A 24,635-nucleotide genomic window follows, 5' to 3' on the forward strand; every position below is an offset into this window, starting at 1 on the left:
AATAATTTATCTTAAAGTATCAGTCCTATCGGACAGGTTATGGAACATTTTATTAGCTTTGATTTGACGTATCTCATTTTATGCGTTATGATTGATAAATTGGTTCATAAGATATAGTAGGTGATTAAGTGGAACCATTTTTTGTTTAAGCTGAATAACGGTAAATTGCAAATCGCAAACGTATCCAAGGAAAAAAAAAATTTAAGCGCTTTTCGGAATCACTGAGCAATTCTACATAAAAATTGGATAGTGCCGGCAGGAGAACAAAAACCAAACTAAAATTTGTGATCCAGTGTTATTTCAACAAATTTTTGTCGAATATTTAATATTGACGAAATGAGCGAAATAATGATAACGAATATATTACAGTCGAAATTATTTATCTATGTACATAGTACATATGTATTTACAAATGCATGCACACATGTACATATGTACATTTTAGGCACCTCGAGCTCTGCTGGATATAATTACGGCAACAGTGAGCTTAGGAATATTTTTTGCTTTAAAAAATAATGAGGCCCGATCTAACATTTTTGTTTCTTTATGGAGTGATTGAGAGCTTAGTAGAGAATCAATTTTTTTTAGCTCCGAGTTCGCTTTAAACGTAGTATTTTACTAAAAACTGCAACTTTTTTATTTCAGTTATTTCTAAGTTCTAAACGAATTTTAGTGAATAATCTATAGACATTTGTACAAAGCTGGATTTTGAAAGAAAATGAGTTAGGGCCTTTTCGTATTAAGGCAACTATATTTTAGTACGTATTTATGATGTCTGTTCAAGAGTTATCCGAATGCAGTCAAATATCCTATTTCAAGGTTAATTGACCTTTCCGGCAGCAGGCTATCCACCGACGTCATCGCGCGCTATGCTAACCATTATTTTAGTCAGAGTGGAGGTGGAACTAAGTGCCCCACTGATTCCAATGACGTAGACCTGCAGTACACGCTAGTGTAGTCTTCGATAGTGCGTTCCATTATTGGCTTTCTATGAGTTCAAGAAGCCAAGAAATTACCTTAGGAGAAAGGACCCACTATTTCCTTAATGGTAGGCTTAATTCTAAAAACGCCTCCAACTGACGGAAGAGTCGTCGGGGTTTTCTTATACATACCAGTGAACAAGATTAGTTCCGTCTTACATAGAGTCCATTATTTATGGACAACTCAATCACCAGGTTTAGGTAGCGCTCATCAGATTATAAGGCGAGTCTACAAATTTAGTCAGCACTGGCCTCAACATAGGCTACCAAATAACCCGTATTTATGGTCCGATAAGTTTCAAATATATACATTAGACTGTCCTAAAAAACCAACATTGTTTTTTTTGACGCACATCCCCTCATTTCATTGGTGTTATCTTAAAAAATATCCGAATAAAATATTATGTGCCGACTTGCAGTCAAAGTTATCAGAATAAGCTTGTTGCAGTTCGCGTGTTTTGTTAATTTACTCATTTTACATCTTTATAAGACGGTATTACTATACTCCCTACAGTATTAGGACGTAATATTTAGTAAATCTGTGTTTTTTGTTTTTTACCTGGTAGTCAAGATTTTTTCCAAAGGACCATAAATTATAATATATTTCCAAAAGTTTACACAAAATATGGAGATATGGGTATCAAATGAAATAAGAATTCTAAACAAGATTAACTATAACTTTTGTTTTCAATTATCCTTCTGGAGCATGTCAAAAATGTCCTTTAAACATATTATCTTTCAAAGATTTTTAATTTTGAATGAGTTTTGAAGAATCTTAGTTTAATTTAAATCTTATTAATATATATAAGGATACTAAAGGATAAAAATTTCAAAGAATATTTTAAAAATTTTCTAATTAATACTGCCACATTTATTCTTTAATCAACCCGAGAGGACATGCCAAACACTAAAACACTTTATTTTGTTTATTTAATATTATGAAATGCATTTTTGTAAATGAGGAAAAGAGTTTGTTAAAAAAGTTGAATATAAAAATTTATTTAGAAAATTGTCTAAAATTGCAAATTTTCAGGACATGCTCAAATGATTCGTCTAAAAAACATATAGTCCTGTAATACACCCCTTCAAATCCACTATGCTTTTTCCATAAATTAATTTTTTCGATGTCCTTGGGAGAAATCCTGCCGTACATATGTATCTTTTCTAGTAGACAAATTTTTGTTTATCTCTTGAAAACCTGCAACTCTGAACATTTTTTAATTGGTGTGACAGGGCGTATGATGAATACAAAATTATTAAATTCAACTTTTCTACTACATTCCTTTTTCTTAAAAAATGTCTTACAAAATATTAAATAAACCAAATTATAGCTTTCTTATTTTATATGGCTGTGGCCATATACAAAATTCATAATAGGTATTCGTTTCATTTAAAAAATGGACCCAGTAGTTGGCGCTGGGGTCAAGATATCTATTTTTGATATAATTCAAATTTACTTTCAGATGGAGTTAAGTTGAGATACAAATGTCTCACGCCCGCATACACCCTAAACGCGAACTAATTGAATCTACCTGCGCTTGACCAAATTACTTGCGCTACCGTTATTGCAACTGCAAGGCTCAAAGAAGCCAGTTCCTGGATCAAGGGAATCTCTGACCATTCAGTTGTCCTAACCAGATCAGCGTGTCATGGGTGTGTTAAGAAGAATTTTTTGCCATACAAGAGATATCACGGAATCTCGCTTACATACCCCAAAGCTTTAAACTTTACATTGACAATGTGAATTCTCTAACTCAATTCCCTTTCAACAACCAAAACTCTGACAAATTTTACAAATAAATTACTCCGCCCTAATATACCTACACGTTGCCAAAAGATAAAATATAAGGTTGCCATGCACACCTACAACAACGAATGGATATTGAACACTTGTAAAGCTCCTAATGGTAACACTGTTCCTTGTATGCAGGATCAGTCTCTCTCTCAAGCTTTTAAGAAAAAGCGAATATAGACTGATTGTCCTGAAGTCCTTGAGAGAGTTGTAAGAGCTTTACTGACCTTAAAAGTAAGCGCCAATGCTCACAAAAGGTTGCACCGCTATCTCCCGTTCATACACAAAAATCTTAAAGTTTACGATTTCTGAACTCAATCGTACACCAAAATGTAGAGCCAATGCCTTACGAATTGCTTTAATAGATAGATATATATATAAATACAAGCACAAATTAGTATTTATATATACTAGTGTTCGCCCAGCGGTTGAAATTCAACCGCTAAAATTAAGGATAGTTTATGTGAGTTGAGTTGAGCTGAAATAAAATTTGTTGGAATGGGTTAAGTGGAGGGGAGTTTAGCTTAGTACTTAGCATAACATAACATAGAATAGCATTAGATTCAATAACATAAAATATGTAGCATAACACATCCCAATATAACATCGCACATTCTTCAGTTGTATTTCCTTTTTATCCCTATCTCTTTCTTCCTCTCTATCTTTGTCTCTATCGCTTTTAATGTTTATGTTTATGTTTATCTTTATCTACACCTTCATGTTCATGTTCATGTTCATGTTCATGTTCAAGTTCATGTTCATGTTCATTTTCATGTTCATGTTCATGTTCATGTTCATGTTCATTTTCATGTTCATGTTCATGTTCATGTTCATGTTCATGTTCATGTTCATGTTCATCTTCATCTTCATCTTCATCTTCATCTTCATCTTCACCTTCATCTTCATCTTCATCTTCATCTTCATCTTCATCTTCATCTTCACCTTCATCTTCATCTTCATCTTCATCTTCATCTTCATCTTCATCTTCATCTTCATCTTCATCTTCATCTTCATCTTCATCTTCATCTTCATCTTCATCTTCATCTTCATCTTCATATTCATATTCACCTTCGTCTTCATATTTATCTTTTCCTTTATCCTGATCTATATCTTCATTCTTTTCTCCATTTACGTATTTACCCCCACCATTGTTATTAGGTTAGGTAGTTAAATTTTCCTTCCTCTTTTTCTTTATATTGTTTCTTTAGTGATATCATGTCATGTGTTGAAATTGGGTGTGGTGAGTTGCAGTGTGGTGTAATGTGTGTAAGGTGTGAACTCAGGTGGAGTAAGTTTTTAAGCGGAGGTGGGATGAGTTGAGGTGAGTTAAGTTAAGTTAAGGGGTTAAGTTAAGATAAGTTATCTTTATCCTTATCTTCATATTCATCTTCATCTTCTTCCTCGTTTTGGTCTTCATCTTCTTCTTCATCTTTATCCTTTCCTTTATCCTGATATAAATATGTCCATTCTTTTCTTCATTTACATATTCACCCCCACCATTGTTATTAGGTTAGGTATTTAAATTTTCCTTCCTCTTTGTCTTTATATTTAGGATTCATTACTTTTATTTTAATTTCTGTATTTATCCCTTTCTTCTTCTCCATACTCAAAATTATCTTCATCCTTGTTTGAGGCCAATCTATTCATGTACATACATACATACATCTTATTCCTAAACTGCTGCTTAGCACGTTTCTTTAATTCATTATCAATATTAAAGCATACATTTAGGAGGCATTTCCGCCCCAACCATGTACATGTATGGCATTGGTATTGGTGGGACTTTTGAATTGATTTTTTCGCTCTATTTTAAACTAATTTGAAATTTTAAAAATTGCCTGCACATCAGCATCAAAATACCTTTCTAATGATATATAATTGTTTATACCTTAGAAGTACAGTTTAGCCGTAAAAGGGGTGTAAAGGAAACATGATTGTCTATTTATATAATTGATATGCATAAAATAATTTATTGGTCTAGCAATTTGTTAATATTCTTTAGTGCACCTTCTAAGTGCTTCCAATTGAGCGATGGTGTCAAATGGGCTAAATAAAACCTATTCACCACTAATGACGCTTGTCACGCCAAATAGCCTCCAGATCCATGTTTTTCTAAGTGCAAATAATTTAAGCAAGTGCCTCAATAAAGTTCATTAAACTAATGGTGCTATTTACTAACACTGATTTGCCTCTTATTTACATCTACCCAAAATGTTCGGCAACAAGAAAAACTTTGTCTATTTAGAATAAAAAGTTTGTAGCGCAAAGTTTTTTGACTCAGTCCATCAAGCACGCTTTACTTTTGAGGAGTCTGTCGGTCGAAAGACTTTCTTGTACATATGTAACTAAGTATGTATTTACAAGCTAATGTATGTATGTAAGTAGGAAACACTCATACCTATGTAAATATTTTCAATGCGCTAAGAAAGTACGCAACCTGAATTTTCTCGTATAAACTTTTAATCGCTATCTTTTACGAAAATTTGATTGGTTTTTGCATACATACATACATACATATGTATGTAAGAACACACATACACAGAAACTAACGAATGCAGAACCAATCGATTTTAAAACCAAAGTGTATGTGCATTAGTTGCAGTTGTTTTTGCTTTGGAAATCTTTGTTAGCTAACTTCTTCCTTTCCTTCCGACTGCTGCCTGGTGCGCCTCGAATTTTCTTCGTACGCCTTTTACTTCGTTCGCGCACGCATATATGTATGTATATAGTAGAAGCGTTAACTTTAAATGAATTAAGTCAAGTACTGACAATGACCGTGGTGTTGGCATTGATGGCAAGCTGCGGTTAGCAAACAACAGCAGACAACCGACAACCGACAACTCAAATGCTTTTGACATTTATTGATAGAAGTGCGGATGTGCGAATATGCTCTATATAGTTTGTCTAGGATCTATGTATGTATAAAATTTTGAAAGTGGTTAAATATGCAAATATGATTTTTACTGAAGATGATTTTATAAGGACTTAGTAGAGTTTGTTAAGCTGAAATGTTAAGCAGATTATGCGTTTTACTTAGAATGAATGCAGTTCGGTAGTTGAGAAAAATAGAAGCGATTATCGAGATTTGATATTTTACTAATGGATAACTTATTTATTCATCATAACATTTATTATCTTTTATTTCGCTTTCAAATGAAGAATATAAAAAGTCGATACAATTTGAATTTTTTAAACAGAAATAACAAATTATATTTTTGTTTTAATTGGGATTTTTTATCTTCAACACTGTGCTTGAATACTTAAAGGCGGACCTCCACATAGGGTTGCCAAGCGTAATATAATATATAGTATGTATTGTACTATTTTTCTGGTCGGCGTACTATATACTGTTGAAAAAAATATATAGTACGTATTATTGCGTTTCTTCAATTATAAATATAAATATATTTCAGTAATTTGCACGAAAAATGTGTATTAAATGGATGACCTTTATACTGAAATAACAATATTAAATGAAATATTCTTTAAAGTAAAAGGTGATTGTAACATATTTTTAAAAATACTGAGAAGGTTAGGTTAGGTTAGGTTAAAAACACTGAGAAAGAGTTAAAAAATTTACTTAAAATTATTTCACTTCTACTCCCTATTCCAACAACTTCGGCATTCACAGCAAGAACTTTTTCCATCACTTAAAAATCGCTTTTACTTTTTCTTGCAAAAAAAATAAAGTACTATATATATTCGAAGTATACTATATTTTTTCCAAATTTTTTTGAAAAAGTACTATGTCTTCGAAAATGTTGGCGACCCTATCTCCATAGCAAAATTCATACAATTTTCTTACATTTTCATGCATTGCTATATATGTGCTGCAATACAAATTTGTATATTAAATTTTTCTGTCAAACTCACGCATACGTATACGCATGCTATGGAGATCCGCCTTAAGTAATAGCTGTAGAAATTTCAGAATGGCCCGTTCGAATTTACGCTCGGCAAATCGACAACTCTGAAAGCGATTAAGGCGCATGCTTTTCAAAACGAGTATCAAAACTTTGTCTACCCCTTCGTAGTTCTAAAGTTTTTTGCACAAAACCGAGATATTGGGCAGTGATATTTATTTTTTCGCCGAGGAAATGCGATTCTTTTTATTTTGATATAAGTACATACGTGCCGCGAATTCCCCAATTTGGCACATTTTTATCATGCTGAATTATCGCATAATAAAGAAATTGTTCCAACTAAAGTGTGTACAGTCACACGCTTGTCTCATTTTATACAATTGCTGTTGCACCCGGTTTATGTTTGATTGAGCAGAATAAACACAATTGGGGTATTCACAACAGTGTCGTAAGTGTGGTGTTGTTGTATGTCGTAAATTTTAAACGTCTAAAAAACATGTTAAAGGGGTTTGCAAGGTACCATCCAAGTCATATTATGTATTTTCGCAGTGTTAAAAAATAGTTGGTTGTAGTTTCAAGTTCTCTAAACATTTATTTAAGCTTTTAAAGTTTACGACATACAACAATACGACACTTACGACATCGCTGTGAATCCCTCAATTATTAGTCTCGATTGCCGCATGAATCAATAGGTTTGTATAGTAACTTCTCCAGTAAAACATTGCAGCGAGAGCGTAAAAGCAAAATAGAGCGTAAAATTGAGAAGAAGAGAAAACTAGCAGAAAAAGTTAATGAACACAAAACTAGCAAAAACTTGCAAGTGAACAGTCGTTGCACTGTTTTGACATTCTGCTGTAAACATTTTACTATTTATAAATCAGTCTTAAACTCTGCTTTACACACAAGCACTTACACAGTCACAATATTTTGATTTAAACTCCTTTTACTTTTGTTTGTGCTAAACCAATTCAACAAATGGCGGCTTTTGACATTTATTCTTCTTCTTCTTCAGCTAGCTAATTTCTGCTAGTAAAAATTTCACTAGCAAGAATTTGCAGCTCTCCCGTGTTGTTACGCTCTCGATTCAGTGCTCTCTTGCAAATTTTTTGGGTTATCATACGCTTTTCCAGTAAAAATTTGCAGGTTCCAGTACAAATTAGTACTGACTATTGGTTACTATACAAACCTATTGTATTGTAGCAGTCTAACGGATATGCGATCACATATCCAAAGCCGGCTCTTATTTTTTACATGGTATCCGGAATCCGGTATACGGCACACCCCTACTAAATATGAACTAAATCGGACCAAAAATACGTATTTTTCAAATATTTCGACTCCTGCGCCACCTACAGGCAAAATTGTTTGTGTCGTTAAAAAGCTAGTACAGTTCATCATTTCATGCTCTCCTATACCCGTCGTATAACTTACGTAGCCTTCTCATCTTTGATCGACATCGTCCACGTTTCTGCGCCATATAGAAGTATGGGCATAACAAGAGACTTGTAGAGCGTAATTTTTGTTCGTCGAAAGAGGGCGCTACTTTTGCTTTCAATTGCCTTCCTAGCCCAAAGTAGACCTTCTGGCCAGAGTTAATCTTCGTTTGATCTCCAAGCTGACGCTGTTGGTGGTGTTTATGCTGAATCTTAGTTAGACAAAGTCCTTCACCACTTCAGAGTTATAGCTGCCATCAGTGACGTGTGCATTGTCAACGGGTTCTGAGCTAATTTTGAAGTTTGAAGCCTCTAGATCATCGGCAAGTTGATTAAAAATTAATCGTAAGATTTGAACTAAACAAACATACTTACATACATACATACATTGTAATCACTTGAGACAAAATTTGGCGATGGTCGGTAATAATTTTGAATTCATAATAAAAATCTGTAATCCTAACTATGCAGTACGAATTTCTTTTCCATTGTCTAAGATATAACTTCAGTATAAGATTTTCTCTTAACGACCGTCATTGTTATTCCGAATACAAAGAAGGAAAATTACTCACTTTGTTAACAGTTACGTTCATCCATGCATGCATCCATATAAAAGCTAAATTACAAAATTAATATTCAGCGTTGAAGCGCGAACTTCTGTCATCTAATAAAAGACAATTTCAACTTAAGTGGAATATACATACATATATGTAAAATGTTAAGTTATTCAACACACGCATGCACACATATACATACATAAATTTGTCTAAGTATGCAAAAATTGCTGTTAACAAATTTACAAAGTTATATAAATTTTATATGCACACGCAAAGCCAACAAATGAAACATTTTATAATTGCGAAAACTCCCAAATTGCTTTGCCAGGAGCATAAAGCACTTGAGATAAATACGTGCATACACATTAGAGTGGTCCTTAAAATGTCTACATCTAAATTTTGTATGGCACAAAATAAAGACATCCACGAATTAAGACAATATTAAAACTTGCAGAAATCCGTTAACATAGGTATTTTCATAAAATTTTTTCAATAACTTTATGCCGCTTATTAACCATCTTTTTCCCAGATAAAAAAATCTAATACCATAAAATATCCCTTTGATGTTTTTTAATATTAAATTCGCAAATAAAAACCGATTGAAAAGCTTGCAGCCATTTTCTTTAATGCGCTTATGCAGGCTTATTTACTTTGATTGCTTAGGTTTAAAATTTAACAATCTTATTTTCTTGCATATTTTTCTCCTACTCAAATACCTAAAATACAAACACACAGAAAATTGCAAACAGAACAAAGTTTCATAGCTTGCGGCTGATTGCCACTAAGCTGTCTGTCTTTGCTGTTTGCGGATACATTTCTTTTATTAGCCAGATTAGATATTCCCATTGACAAAACGAACATGTGAAAAGATTTTTAAGGATAACGCGCATAAAGAAAAATAGTAAAATGTAAACATTCCGCTTATGGTAACACACACACACACACACACAGGAGTATGTACACATGTATATAGTATATGTGTTCAAATTACAAACTCATAACTGCACGTAAAAATGGACACAATTTTATGTATGTACAAGATTGTAAAGTACACACATTCACTCAACCGTGTATGCGAAGCAGTATTGTATGTATTTACTTTAGAAATCCCTATTTGGTGCTTACATACTCACATACATACATGGTTCACCTCGACTTGAGGGAATTTATGTATACAAGTGCGTGTGGTGAAAGCAATGTAAGGACCTCATGAATATGTGGGTGATGTTTGCGTGCGTATTTGCGTTTTCGATCGATTTTGTGATTTTAGAATTTTATTCTAAGTGAAATTGCTCAAGAAGCTGGTAAGCACATACTTATATTCGGACTTATATATGTACAAGACCGTGCGACAGTCAATTTAACATACGAAAAAATCGGTATATTCACAAAACTGGGGGCCAAATATAGTAAGACTGCGTTTTTAGTTTTTCTCACTGACGTCAGTATTTTTTTTTTAAGGACTTTGAAATTTTTAGAATATGATTGAATAAAAAATGATTCAAAAGATTCGGTGCATTATAGAATAACAATATGGGTATCAATTAAAAGGAAAAGTTCAGTAGAATTTCACTGAGTATATACATTTTTCGTGTTTTAAAAATTTTTGGTTTTTGTCGCACAGTGTAATACATAGGATGCCTTTCAAGCAGGGCCCTGTTGATAACAATGCCAGTTGTAAAACCTTCTTTTAGACTTAATATACATATTTGAACGACAGATAAAGACAAGAAAATAAAAAAGTAATTTCTGAGCAAAAAACAAAACCGACTACCATTCCCATATAAAAATTTAAGATTATCGCTAATTTCTTTACGATGCAATGATCGGACCTAAACCAATCTAGTATGAGACCACCAGTGAGGTAACACCTTCCCTTTAAAATAAGAATAATTGGAATCGGTTAACGTGGTCCAAAGTGATGCGGTAACATGCATAAAAAAATAAAATACGAAAAACGAATTGATAACTTTCTCCTTTTTTTGAAGTCGGTCAAAAGACATGGGATGATGATATAATTATTGAAATGTTTTATTTTAGTACAATTAGGGCAACTTTTTCATGCATTTTTAATGTAAACAAGGAGTGTCAGTTACAGCAGAAAATCGATCACTTTTCTAGTTTTTTTTTACTGGTGCCGAAGACTTCTTCGCCTTCGTTAGTGCTCACCTTCGTATTCGTGTTCATATACGCCTTCGTATTTGTATTCATTTTGGTACAAATCCTTATTCGTATTGGTCATCGTATATTCTTCGTATTCGTCTTCCTACTACCATTTATGTCCGTAATCGTCTTCCTAATCGTCCTTATATTTTTGTTCATTGTCATATTCGTCTTTCTACTCGTGTTCGTATCGGTCTTCAAATTCGTCTTCGGGTGTTCTTCGTATATGCTTTTGTATTCGTATTTGTCTTCGGATTCGTATTCGCTTTCATATTAGTCTCCATTATCAGAAACAAAACTACGAAGTAAAAGAAATTGCTAAAATAATACATAGCTCGTTACCAAATACAGGACAAATTATAGATTTTGCAGGAACAACTACGCAAATATCGTAATTTCCAATTAATTCTAAAATCATACAAATTTCTGTTAAAAAAACATCAAGAAAGTTCTGTATTTTTAACTTAAAAAAAAAATTAGATTCCTATTCACAAAATACCAAAAAGGCCTGAAATAATCTTACAAACCCTGAACTGAAAAACAGCCAATCATTTTATTCTCTACTAATTTCGGAAAATAAAAAACTACTGGCAGTTTTCTGCTCAAAAAGTATCAAGAAAGTTTTGTTATGAAAACAATTTCAAAAGGGCCAACAAAATTCCAATAAACCCCTTAAGAGGTTCCGAGGAAAGTCTAAAAAAAAACTAACAACGCCAAAATATATCAGTTTCTATCAATTCCTGGGAAAAAATTACAAAGAAAGTATAGGTAATTTTTTAATACAAAAATATTAAGAATTCTTTGTAAAAAGTAAAAAGCAGATTTCAGATTCTAATGGAGCCTTTACAAAAATGTAGCACCCTTTAAAGCTTCCAAGAAATCGTAAAAATATAAACATGAATGTGTGCATAAGCATTATTTGCCCTGCAAACCAAAGTTCCCGAAATCTTAACGAAATCTTTAGGAGTATCTGATTTCTGTAACGATTTTTTCCGAATCTTCAAAGAAAATTATATGAAGTGGTTGACACGAACTCGTAAAGAAATTTCTGTACGAAAAATAAAGAAAATTCTGAAAAAAGTCTGCAAGAAATTCTTCACATAGCAGCATTATTTTCATTTCTTCACCGATTTTTTGCCGAAATTTCGTAAAAGAACGGAAGTGTGCGTAATTTATTTCATTTTAGAAAATTCGGAAAAAAATCGGATGGGATCTTTAAGAATTCGTTAAAATTTCTTTACGATTCAGAATACTCTGAAAAAATGGTTTGCAGGGTGTATACTATTTCGAATATTTATTTTGTTATATGTTTGTCATTCTAGTTGCGGTCTTACAGAGAGAACTTTTCGACCTTTCAAATTTTTATCATCATATCTTCACAGGTCACAAATTAAGTACGCCTAAGCTCACGAATTATACTAGATTGAAAAAAAAAATCTATACTATACTAAACTATAGATTGTTTGTCTGTTTGAACTCACTAATCTCCGGAACTACTCAATGGATTTTTATGGGGCTTTAACTGGAATATAGAGAGTGACCTCGGACGTAATCTAGAGTATAAAAAAATCAGATCTGACAAGAGGGCGTGGCACCTGCCATAGGCGTGACATTTTTAATCAGCTATAATTTCGAAACCATAAGTCACATGACTTTGAAATTTGGTGTGTTGACATTCATATCTATGGCAGATGCTTATAGTAAAGTAGATATACTTTTGTAAAAGGGGCGTGGCACATTCTATAGGTGAGAAACTTTTAATCAACCATAACTTCGGAGCCATAAGTCACATGACTGAAATTTGGTGTGAAGACAGATCTATGATAGATGTTTAAAGTAAGGTATTCATATATATAAGTAAGTTTGTAAAAGAGGCGTGGAGCATCTTACTGGTGACACATTTTAATTAACTGTAACTGAGAACAATAAGTCACATGAGTTCGAAATTTTATGTGAAGAAATAACTAAAATAGGCAAACATAAGTGAGTTTGTATAAGGGGTCGCGGCACATTCTATAGCCGTGAAATCTCACATTTGCCATATCTTCGGACCCCTAACTCACATAACTTTGAAATTTCGTGAGGAGATCTATGATAAGTGTATACAAATGAGTTTGTACAAGAGGGCATGGCGTTTATATGAATGGCAATGTGCAAGAAGCCGTAGCACCTCCCGCCAAGCATGCCCTCTACGTTCAGAGAATGTCAATTTAAAAAAAATTAAGGCGCATTTCATTCTTCTTTAAGTATCTTAATCCACCTAACCTTAATAACAGGGACGGTAATCATTATGGGTAAAATAATTTAAATCAGCATTTAATCATTATCTTATGATTTTTATTTTTATGCTCAACGGAAATTATTATTATTTGATTTTTATTTTTTCGCTCATTATAATTATATATATATTTTATTTTCATAATTATTATTGAGTTTTATTTTACCACTTAAAAATAATGATTATTCATAAAATTGAAAAGGCTTTACAGACGCAACTTACTGAAATTTTGACCTGAAAATTGTGAAACTTATACCTTTATTAGGGTGTAGATACCTCTGAAAAGGTTACCGCGGAAGTCCCGCTGGTATAGCTTTTGATTTTTTTGAATGATCATTATTCTTAACCGAAAAAAATAAAACTCAATCATAATTATTATTTTTGATCGAAAAAAATAAAAATCAAGGAATAATAATTACTTTTGCGCGAAAAATTAAAACTCAAATATTTATTATTATTTTTAATCTTTATTGGTTAAACTTGAAAAATAAATTATTAAATTGTTTTACGACGATTACAACTTGTTGACTTTTTTGGTTAAAATTTGAAATTATTTTCCGTCCTTGCTTAATAATGAAACAAGATTTTGAGTAAAGAAAATGATGACCAATATAATTGCAGCATGAATTATTACTGAATGCGGCAAAGGAGAAGATGTGTTTCTGTAAGCAGTCCCACTTATTCCCACATACCTTCCATTTTAATTTCAAAGTCTTCAGTATTCTCTGAGACTTTGCTTTGACATGTGATTGTCTATCGAATGCTCACGAGTGGGATGTCCGAAGAGCCGTATAGTACTTATGCTTCTACACCGCAACAAAAAATTAGAGTACTGTTCGTAAGGAGGCCTTAAATTAAATAAGAAAAGTACTTTATGTCTCCTTCAATTTGTGTTAAACTGAGAATCTTTCTTATTGTTTTATATTTTTATTTGTTTACCCCGAACGACGCCGGATACTCTGCATCATAAAATATACTTTTTAAAAAAATTGTGCCGACAGATGGGGCTGGAGTGGAGATATTTAGAGAATCCGTCTTTATGATACGACCTGGATTAACGGATATTAAATTTTTGATAAGAAGTGCTTCTGAAACTTCAGTTTCATATAACTACTGTCTATTTATATACATTTCTACATACATACATATACATATATGCATGTATATTTATATGCACATAGGCGTACAAGAACGAACATTTTATTTGATTAAGTCATTCTAATCTCCAGCTGTTTCAAGGTAAATTTAAGTTGTGTAGTATCAAATGCAAAAAATATATATTTTTGGACAATTTTAAAGCGGACCTATTTTATATTTATATACTGAATTAAACAAAATAACTGTAAAGACTTTAATATGAGTTTTACTTTCTCATAAATTTTTTTGCTAAAATCTTACGTGGCCGCCTTTGATGACGTTTTCGTTACCAGCACCTAAACTCTATTGTTTGTTTTTGCCGCTCACATTTCTTCTTGCAGATGGGATAGAATTTATATTTACAAAGCGCACTAACACATCAGAACTAGCAAAATATGGGTGAATAAATAAATATAATATGGAATCAGCTTTAAGGATTTATGAAGCATTGAGTGTCATACCTACATATGCTTACACAAAAATATTTATGTACATACATATGTGTGTTTAGTAACTATGTATATATGTAAACATGCGCATACATATGTACATTTTGTTTGATTTATTTTGTTCTTTAAAGGGACAATGCGTGGAATTGGCAGGAGAAGATAAGGCGAGCGAGATATTTTGCTTCCGCTTTGTTTGAGGACAAAGAACTTCATAAACGATAGCACGTCGACTCTTTCCTTATTTTTCTTGCGCTGCTTTACGATAACGTTAGATCATCTTGTTGATAGTCCCTTTGCTTTGTTATTTTTTCACTGGCGCTCGGTCAGCATTTGTAGTTCAAATGATGAATCGTTTAATTTGTAGACAGCTAACCTGATGTTATGATACATACATACAAACATATCATTGTTTGCATTTAAAATAAAGGTTTGCAGAAAGCACGAACATACTCAAACCGTGCTTTTGAAGTGTGCTAACTTCATTGAATAAACAAATGCTTCTTGAATGTATGTACGTTATTAATTTAACAAAACAAAAAAGGTTAAAGAATAACACTTGGAAAAAGACCAATACAAGTACGAAAGTAAATGTGAGTACATACATATATAAGAAAAAGGATAAAGGCAAAGGTAAAAATAAAAACATAAACAAAGATGCGTAAAGATAAAGGCTAAAATGAAGGCCAAGGTAAATTTAAACACTTTACTTATATATATACGGGCAAAGCTGAAAGGGAATACGTAGATGAAGACTGAATGATAAATATAAAAATAAAAGCAAAGATAAATATAAAGACATAGAGGAGACCGATAAAAGTAAAGACGAAGATAGAAGAAGAAAGATTAAAACAAGTAATTTTTAGCAAAAAAAAAACCGACTTAAAAATATATATATATATCTATATATTTCATGATCCAATGATCGGATCTAAACCAAATTAGTATGGGACCACCTCTGAGACACTACCTTTCCGAATTATTGAAATCGGTTGACGTCGTGCAAAGTTATGCGGTAACATACATAAAAAAAAATAAAAAATATTCCGACGAACTGATAACCTCCTCCTTTTTTGGAAGTCGGTTAACAAAGGAAATTATAGAGAAAAGACTACAGATAGGGACACGGAAACTCAATCTATAAACTATTTTGGGATCTTAGAGATTTTCGGGATTCTCGGGACTTATCGATGAAATAATCGACATTTTATCGGTTTTGTTATGGATATTTTTATCGATACTGTTAGCAATTTTGCTGTGGATATTTTCGGAACTTATCGACATAATAATCCATTTTGTTATCAAAATTTTTATCAATTTGTTAGCGATTTTGTAATCGATGTTTGTAACTATTTTGTTATCGATTTTGTTATCTATATTTTTATCGATATTTTAATCGATTTTGTCATCGACATTTATCAATTTTTTATCGATATTTTACGATTTTGTTATCGATATTCTTCGATTTTGTTATCGATATTTATAGATTTTGTTATGGATATTTTTGTCGATTTTGTTATGTATAATTTTATCGATATTTTTATCGAGTTTCTAATAGATTTTGCTACCAATATTATTATCGATTTTGCTGTCGCCATTTGGATCGAATTTTTCATCAATTTTGTTATCGATATTTTTATCAGTTTTGTTATCGGTATTTTGTTGGACGTTACTATAGATTTTGTTATTGATAGAGTATAAAGATAAAAAAGGAGATAAAGGGAAACAGAATAATACAAATGTAATTATTTAGAACGAACAGGTGTAGAAGTAGGGATCTGGATAGAAAACAGATAAAAAATATAATCTTAAGCAAAAGCAGATGTATATATGTATGTATGTACATATGCATGTATGTATATTGGTTATGAGACAAACTAGATACATATGTATGTAACGTAAGTTTCACTTCTCCAGTGTGGCCCAGGCGCACTTACTTTTTTCTTTTTACTTTCGATGCCTTGACAATAAAATAAAATAATAATTGATAGTGCAAAAAATTCTACTTCACATTTTTTATTGAATAAAGTCATGAAAATGCATACATATGTATATGAGTATGCATCTAAGTGCACACAATATAAGCAACATAAAAAATATACTCCTTAACTTTTGCTTTCGTCCTGGGTTGCTGCGCAATAAAATTAAAAGCCTGCGAACAGTGAAAAGCTCTTCAAATTTCATCACTCTTTTTTCAGCATACAAATGCATTAAGTCATTCGCGCCAGTTCATTCTCCGTTCTCAATGTCATACAATTAGAATCGTATGCATTGCTTTTAAATTCCCCTAACCCCTTGCAACACTAGCGATTTTATGTGACTTTTACTTTTGCGTCAGCGGTAGAAATCCATCATAAAATTTCATGGTGCACAAGGCAAATATTTGAGAATAACTTTCGCCGGAAGTGTTAACACAAGGGATAATATCATAAAGCAATGTTTTGTTTTTTGGAGGAAAAGTGGCGTGATAATGTTGGCTACGTAGTTTAATAAGACTGTGATAAATGCAGTACACACTAATCCATATGTGATATTTATGTACATATAAATATGTATGTGTACGTTTGTATGTTTTTATGTGCAGAGGGTATCAAATAAAAAAAAGGAAAACTGTTGAAAGCAAAGTTTTATACGTAAAATTGGATTTAAATTGGCAATTAAAGTTCATACCACTGCACAGAGGGACAGAGAAGGCATTCAAAAAACTGCCAAAAGTCAACATTAGAATTTTAATTTTTTATGCTAATAGCCAAAATATATAGTATTTAAGGTAACTGTTAGTAAAATATTATAGAAATGGCCCCAATATGGTGGTCACAATTTCATTTCGATTAAAATAGTAGTATCTGATATTTTCATGTCGGGTGTATAGTAAAATTAAATTTTTTCCCAGAAAGTAATAAATATTTTCCTTTTGTATTTTATAAGATGCAGCAAAATCTTTCCTTCGACATCTGTTATTGCGTCAGGCGTTAATTTTTATGAGTTGTGCACGCTGTCGTTTTGCAGTACTCCTGTGTACCATCTCACATCACTAAAACAAAACATGAAATGTGTTCTGCATTAAATGTACTTTAGGGCAAACTTGGTAAATTTTGCACATTTTGAATTTTTTTTATTTTATTCATCTTCTGCACTGGCGCTGTAACCGCGTAAGCGATTTTGGTTTGATCCATTATTAGTGTTTAACACTACGTATAGATAATTAATTCAAAATTTTTTGTTTCACGAGCTGCTGAGATAGGTTCCGTGAAGATGAGACAGAATGAAACATAACTGACGATTCATCCACACTTAAATTTTATGTTTGATTTAATTTTTTTTTCGTAAGAGAAGCATTCAACCACTTGGATTTAATGAAATTACAAAAAAATAATTTAAAAGTAAAAAATAAATAAACGAAAACAAAATCGAATAAAAAACAAAAGCGAAGTTTAAATTCGTAATTGCTAAAATATAAGAAAATATAAAAAAAAAAACAAAAAATGTGGAAAAAGCATAAAAAAATAAAAAGTCGAAGCCCGAATTCTTAAACGAATTCGTAGTTTTTTTTATGCCGGCCATATATATATATATATCATGAAATATGTATCGAAATAATATTAATTAGCATTTACCAAACCCAACGAATTCTTCAACTAAATTAACGACTTCGCTCAACCTAGAAGAATATCACCAGCTTTGAAATATATAAATAGTTCCCAAATATTTTCAAAATTGTGCAAATAAATATATTATAAATTTTTCTCAGTGTAGAAGACTAGGTATGTAGATCTCATAGAGGATGTACACTACGATATTGGATATATTGTGTCCTCATAACTCACCACAACTCCGCTTCCACCCCGAAGCCTATTTAAATGCACCACATAAAGAGACTTTAGTAATTCCTCGCTGTTTATCGTATTAATTTTTTCTGCATCCGTAAATATCTCATGTGAACAGCAAACTTCGCATAACTCACTAGAATCCTACAATGTAATGATAAAGTCTCTTCGCTTCCTAAATGAGTCTATACAGTTTGTGTTCTTGGGCATTCTGTACAACTCTTCCAAAAGGTTGTTTTAAATGGGCTTGGAAAACATCAAATGAAAAACGTTTTAGTGAATCAAAATTTAGCTCTTAACTTAATCAAGATTAATATTTTCTAACTTACTAACGATGTGTCTTTATTTATATATAAAAAGTAAAAAAAATGAAAATTAAAGTGTATTGAAGAGTACATATTTATGTTTGTATACTAACAGTAGTATATGCATATTCTAACATCAATATATTACCATATAAATTAGAATCCGTTAGAGAGTGTTAGTTACCGTTTCTCAAAATCTCAGTGAATTATGTAGAACAAACGGATTTACGCCCCAAAGCGCAAGCACAAAGCTTCACCAATGGAAGTAAGGATATGATGACACAATGAGATATACATACATACAAACGTATGCATACAAATACATACACACCCAAAATTATACATTTGCACATGCACTTGTGTTTGTTATTCGGGTGAATGAGTAAAGCATACGTATGTATGTATTATATAAGTTTGTACGTCATGTCTATATGCTTTCATAAATGCAAGTCTATTTTCGAAATTATCACGTTTTTCTTCTTCACTTCGGTGAATTGTCATAATTACAGAATCCATCAGTAAATGAGGATAACTGATTAGTCCAACCACTTTCAATGACATGACGGAATCTGAATACCAGAGTACGTAGAGGAAGGGGCGCGCCAGCTCGACAGAATAGAAGTCACCAACCAAATGTAGGCGAATATTCAATAACCCAAGAATAATAACAATAACAATTATGATCACAATTCGAAAAGGCGAAGTAGGTGAGACAGATGCCTCTCCCTGGCGGGGGACTATGACAGCAGTCATGACAACTGGAACATAATATTACTATCCTATGTAAATATTATGGAAATGCACACGAACAAATAAACTTACCATATTCGAATTGCTTTGCAATTTTGTTGCCATACGAGTATTGAATAAGGACAAGCGCGCAGAACTAAGAATAAATAGTAGAGCACTGATGAAAGGTTTCGAAGAAACATAAATCTTAAAACGGTACATACGTCTTTGAAAATGGAATGTGTCTGGTGTCACACGTTTAGGTAGAGATAGATAAGAGAATATTGTATTGGGGTGGCAACAAACTCAAATGCAAGTTCTATACGAACTGAAAGATATACAATAGCGAGAAACCTTTTGGTTAGCTGTACATATTTTGGTATGTATGTAGCTTCGTTGTAAATACGTAAGCACAAGCTACATAAGAAAATTGAAGCGGCTACTTGCAGGCACGCAAAAGACACAGAGTAGCAGCCAAAGAAGGACGAAAACATGCTGAGAGCGAAGTGAATAACTAAAAAAGAAAAACAAAAAAAAAATACCACAACTGCTACCCGATGCGAAGATATCTGAGCAGCAAAGTTTGTACATATGTACCAATGTAGGAGCTCCGGTTTCCATACCCACTGTAGGTGGTGGCTCAGCTAGTCATACGTTTACTGTATAACTGGACTCACATACAATAAGGAAGAGTAGAGCTGTCAATGCTGCTGATAGATGGACTGAATAGATAGAGGCACAGCAGCAGTAACATTTGTTGACTAGGAATAACTGATGACTCAAGTTTATTGTTTTTACTGCATTAGTTTTTTTTTGTTTGCCTTTGCCTTATTACTTCAACTACATAGTAACTTGTTGAGATCAGCCATATTTCTTTCAAATTTATTTGATTTATGTAGAGCAAAAATGGCAAAGAAATGTTGGAATTTTACAAGTAGATAGCGGTTGCCAGCTTAACTGCATGTAATTTTACTTGGGAGCTGAACCTATAGTTGTGTTCGATGAGTGCACACTACATAGGGTAGAACAGTGCAGTGCAGTGCAGGGCAGAACAAAATCGGACAGTTGTCAGAGCAGTTTAGTGCAAAGGTCACAAAAAACAAATGCTTTAGAAATTAGTGCAAATAAATTACATTGGTTAAAAGAAAAATGTACACCGGATGCCACTATCCAGTTCATTACTTGTTGATTCCGAAAATCGAGTTAATTTTTTTTTTAATGCATAATCTTACGAAATAATCGCAATTTACCGCATTCAGCTAAAAAAGTGGTTCCACTTAATCACGTATATCTTATGAAAAAATTTAACAATTTAAACAAAAATTATGCCAAAAATTATTGTAAGCTAACAAAATCCTCCATTCTTTAGTTGGCCTTATAGTTTCTGCGAATATGACTAATAATTCCAGATTTTTTGTTTTTAAACAACCAAAAAAAGATTGAAACTTTAACAAGGAACAAATATAAATAAGTGCGTAATTAAAAAAATATATATTTTTTAAAACAAGCTTTTATTAGTTCTTATTAAAAAAAAATTGACCCCGGACCCCCTAATGGCATTTTTTTTTAGTTTTTTCTTTCCGTTTAAGTAATAAAAACATGAAAAAAAATCGGACCATATGTACAGATTTTCTAAATATCTCGACTCCTGCGCCACCTATCAGACAGTATTTGTGTGGAATTATTTCTTTTAATGTAAATAATATACATTTTAAATATGAACCTAGCCGATTAATTAATCTTTCGTATTGCATTGTCATCGTTTTCTGAGCTAAGTTTGAAATTTCTATGCTCTGGCTCATCAGAAAGTTGGGTAAAAATTTATTGCAAGATTTGATTACTCACAGGTGAAACATAATAAAAACTTATAACAGATTATGTGTAAATTTTTTTCATTTTTCTTAAAGACTGTTCTGTTACAACAAAATCAAGCTACTAAAGAAGAAAATCTATGGGTAAATAAAAAAGGAATGAACAGTGAAATGAAAATGCGCAATGATTTTTTGTATGAAATATGAGCAGGAAAGAATGTTACTCATACGTCATGTGCATTCTTCCCTGCTCATATCTCATACAAAAAAATCTTTGAGCTCTTTCATTTGAGCGCCTTATATCTCGCTGCTGCTTGATGAAAAAAATCGTTTACAATTATAAGAGCGTACTACAACTCTGTAGGTTCTGTAGGTAAGTCTACATAATGCAACATCTTAATGGCATGTGATTGATTGCAAAATATTTATGATTGTCAACATTAGCCCTCGCTTTACAGGGCTAACAACGGTTGAGTTGTGCTCTGCCTTTAGAGAGTAAGTAACCGCATTACAGGCATTATCTTCGAAGAACTACCGTCCGATAAATTCATTAGCCCAAAAACCACACCATACAGTGACTCGTTGTGACTGCACAGTTTTTTAATTGTTTAGTGGTCAGTCTTCTTTGTTAACGAAAACGTTTGGGTGAAAATTTGCCTAATTTCTTTTGATGATTTCATATTTCTACTATATTAGAAATGGGCGTGATTATTGTGCGATTTTCCCAAGTTTCCACACCATTCATTCTCGGTCTTCTATTAACATATTCCCTACGTTCTATCGAGACATTTTAATTTTTACTCCAATTATAAATTGATTCTGCGCCTCCATATATCTGAAAATTACACTTATATAAAAAGTTGGCGTGTTTATTATCAGATTTAGCCCGTTTTCCACACCATTTATTCTTGGTCATCTATTTACATATTCCCTAAATTGTATTGCGGTACCTTAATTATTACTCGAGTTATTAATTAATTCCGCACCTCCATACAAAATTGCTAAATTAATAAATTGCATTTACTTAGCCATGGGGCCTACTAACAAACAATTATCATGGGAATTCAATTACTAAGAATCAAAAATGGTAGACTTAATAGTTTGGCACATAGAAAGCATGCACGTCTCAAGCAAATGTTTTTCAAATCAATTCGAAAAAAAAACATACGAATTTTGAGTTGAAGAAGCACACATAGAAAGTATGAAGGATACATGCTTTCCTTTTTTTTTTTGTTTATTACTTGCCTTTGCTCTGCAAACTAAGCCAGTAAAAGCATGGGTTCGCCAATAGATACACATGGCGTATACGTAACGCTTGTATTTTTTTTCGAACCACGGTGAGGAGATGTGGAGATCTCCGAAATAACAGCTGTAACTTCCACCTCTTAGACTTTGTTGCTTTTTCCATTTTTCCTGGTAAAAAGCGCAAAAACATTATTAAATTATTGTGGCGTAATACACATTAAAAATAACATGACTTTTTCTACTTAAAAAGAAACACAACTTTTAAATGATTTTCTTCTTAACTTTTAAACTTTCTTCTTAAACTTTCTGTTTCCTTTTTTCAGAATTAAAAGGAATAAACGAAAGTTTTCTCTGCATCTCTGGAAAGAAAATATATTGCAGGTAAGACAATAAAATTTATATGTATGTTTGCGTGTAAAATATTCCTATCAGTGTACGAAAATAAACTGTATATTGTACGCTACTATTACGCTTCATTTATTACTTCAACAGTTCTGTATTGTACTGGCTGAGTTCACTTTGGCGATGGTACACTACTGTCGTTTTGTAGTTACAGAGAAAACCACAAACGAAATGAACCTGAAGAGAAAAAGATATGTGCATACAAAAACTAAACACAAAACGGATGGCTGCAACAAATAAAACAAAAAAAAAAAATTCAAAACGTTTTTTTAATTGAATTGGATATGAAAATCGACAGAAAGAAAAAAAATTATATTTCTCACGTAATTGAAACGTTTGCATACATACATATGTAACGTACCCTATGGTACAATTGTCAAAAACGAAAAGCAAACGTTTTTCGTTGGGGAAAATGACAGTGAATCTTATAGGCTCCATAGACGGTGCGTCTGAAACGCGAGTCATCTGTGTACGTCATTCAGAGTTATGCGTAAAGATAAAGGCAAAAATGAAGACCAAGGTAAATTTAAACACTTTACTTATATGTATAAGTGCAAAGGTGAAGGGGAATATGTATATGAAGAATATGATAAACATAAAAATAAAAACAAAGATAAATATAAAGAAAAAGGTCAGGATGAGGATACCGGTAAAAGTAAAGATGGAGATAGAGGAAGAAAGATTAAAATAAAGGTAATTATAGTGAAAAGGATATAGATAGAGACACAGAGATTCAATCTGGGAACTATTTTGGAATTCTCGGGACATATCGATATAATAATCGATATTTTTATCGGGATTTTTATCTATTTTTTTTATCGATATTGAATCGATTTTGCTATAGATATTTTCGGAACTTATCGATATAGTAATCCATGTTTTTATCGATTTTGTAATCGATATATTTAGCGATTTTCTTATCGATATTGACAAAACCAATATTGTTAACGATGTTGTTATAGATTTCATTATCGATATTTTTTATCGAATTTGTTATCGATATTTTTACAATTTTAATATCGATATTGTTGTCGATTTTGTTAGCGATTATTTATCGGTTTTGTTATCGATAATTTTATGGATTTTGTTATCGATTATTTACCGATTTTGTTACTGATATTTTTATCGATTTTGTTGTCTATATTTTTATCGATTTTCTAATCGATTTTCTAATCGATTTTTGTTATCGATTTGGTTATCAATTATTTATCGATTTTGCTATCCATTTTGTTATCGACATTCTTATCGACTTTCTAACCAATTTTGCTATTAATATTATTACCAATGGTTCTATTATCGATATTTTGTTCGATGTTACTAACGATTTTGTTATCGATAGAGTGTAAAGATAAAAATGAAGAGAAAGGAAGGTATGTGTGTATGTACATATGTGTGTACATATATGGGTTATGAGACAAAATAGATATGTAACGTAAGTTTCACTTCTTCAGTGGGGCCCAGGCGCACTTACTTTTTTTATGTCACAAACGAGTAACCTCATCGTAATCTTAAAGTCCTAACTCTTGCAGAAGAAATCAAAAAACATGCTGTCTCTTATATTCTAAGACTGGACCGCCCTAACCCATTTATAAAAGAAATGACATCCTGCCAAAACGTTTTCACCCGGTTGAAGAGATAATCCATGCTATTAAAGTAGTACCTTGTGA

The 24,635-nt window shown here is 32.2% G+C and overlaps 1 protein-coding gene across 1 annotated transcript in view; it reads left to right on the forward strand.

Annotated features, from left to right (window-relative positions):
* The window catches only part of LOC118747286, a gene marked incomplete in the record, with an annotated part of 304,434 nt that overhangs the window by 23,176 nt on the left and 256,623 nt on the right, over positions 1-24,635 (forward strand). The window contains 1 exon segment of the mRNA XM_036481289.1: positions 22,890-22,947.

Source organism: Rhagoletis pomonella, unplaced genomic scaffold (genome assembly GCF_013731165.1).
Source record: "Rhagoletis pomonella isolate Grant_MI unplaced genomic scaffold, Rhpom_1.0 Rhpom_scaffold_00011, whole genome shotgun sequence".
Lineage (NCBI taxonomy): Eukaryota > Metazoa > Arthropoda > Insecta > Diptera > Tephritidae > Rhagoletis > Rhagoletis pomonella.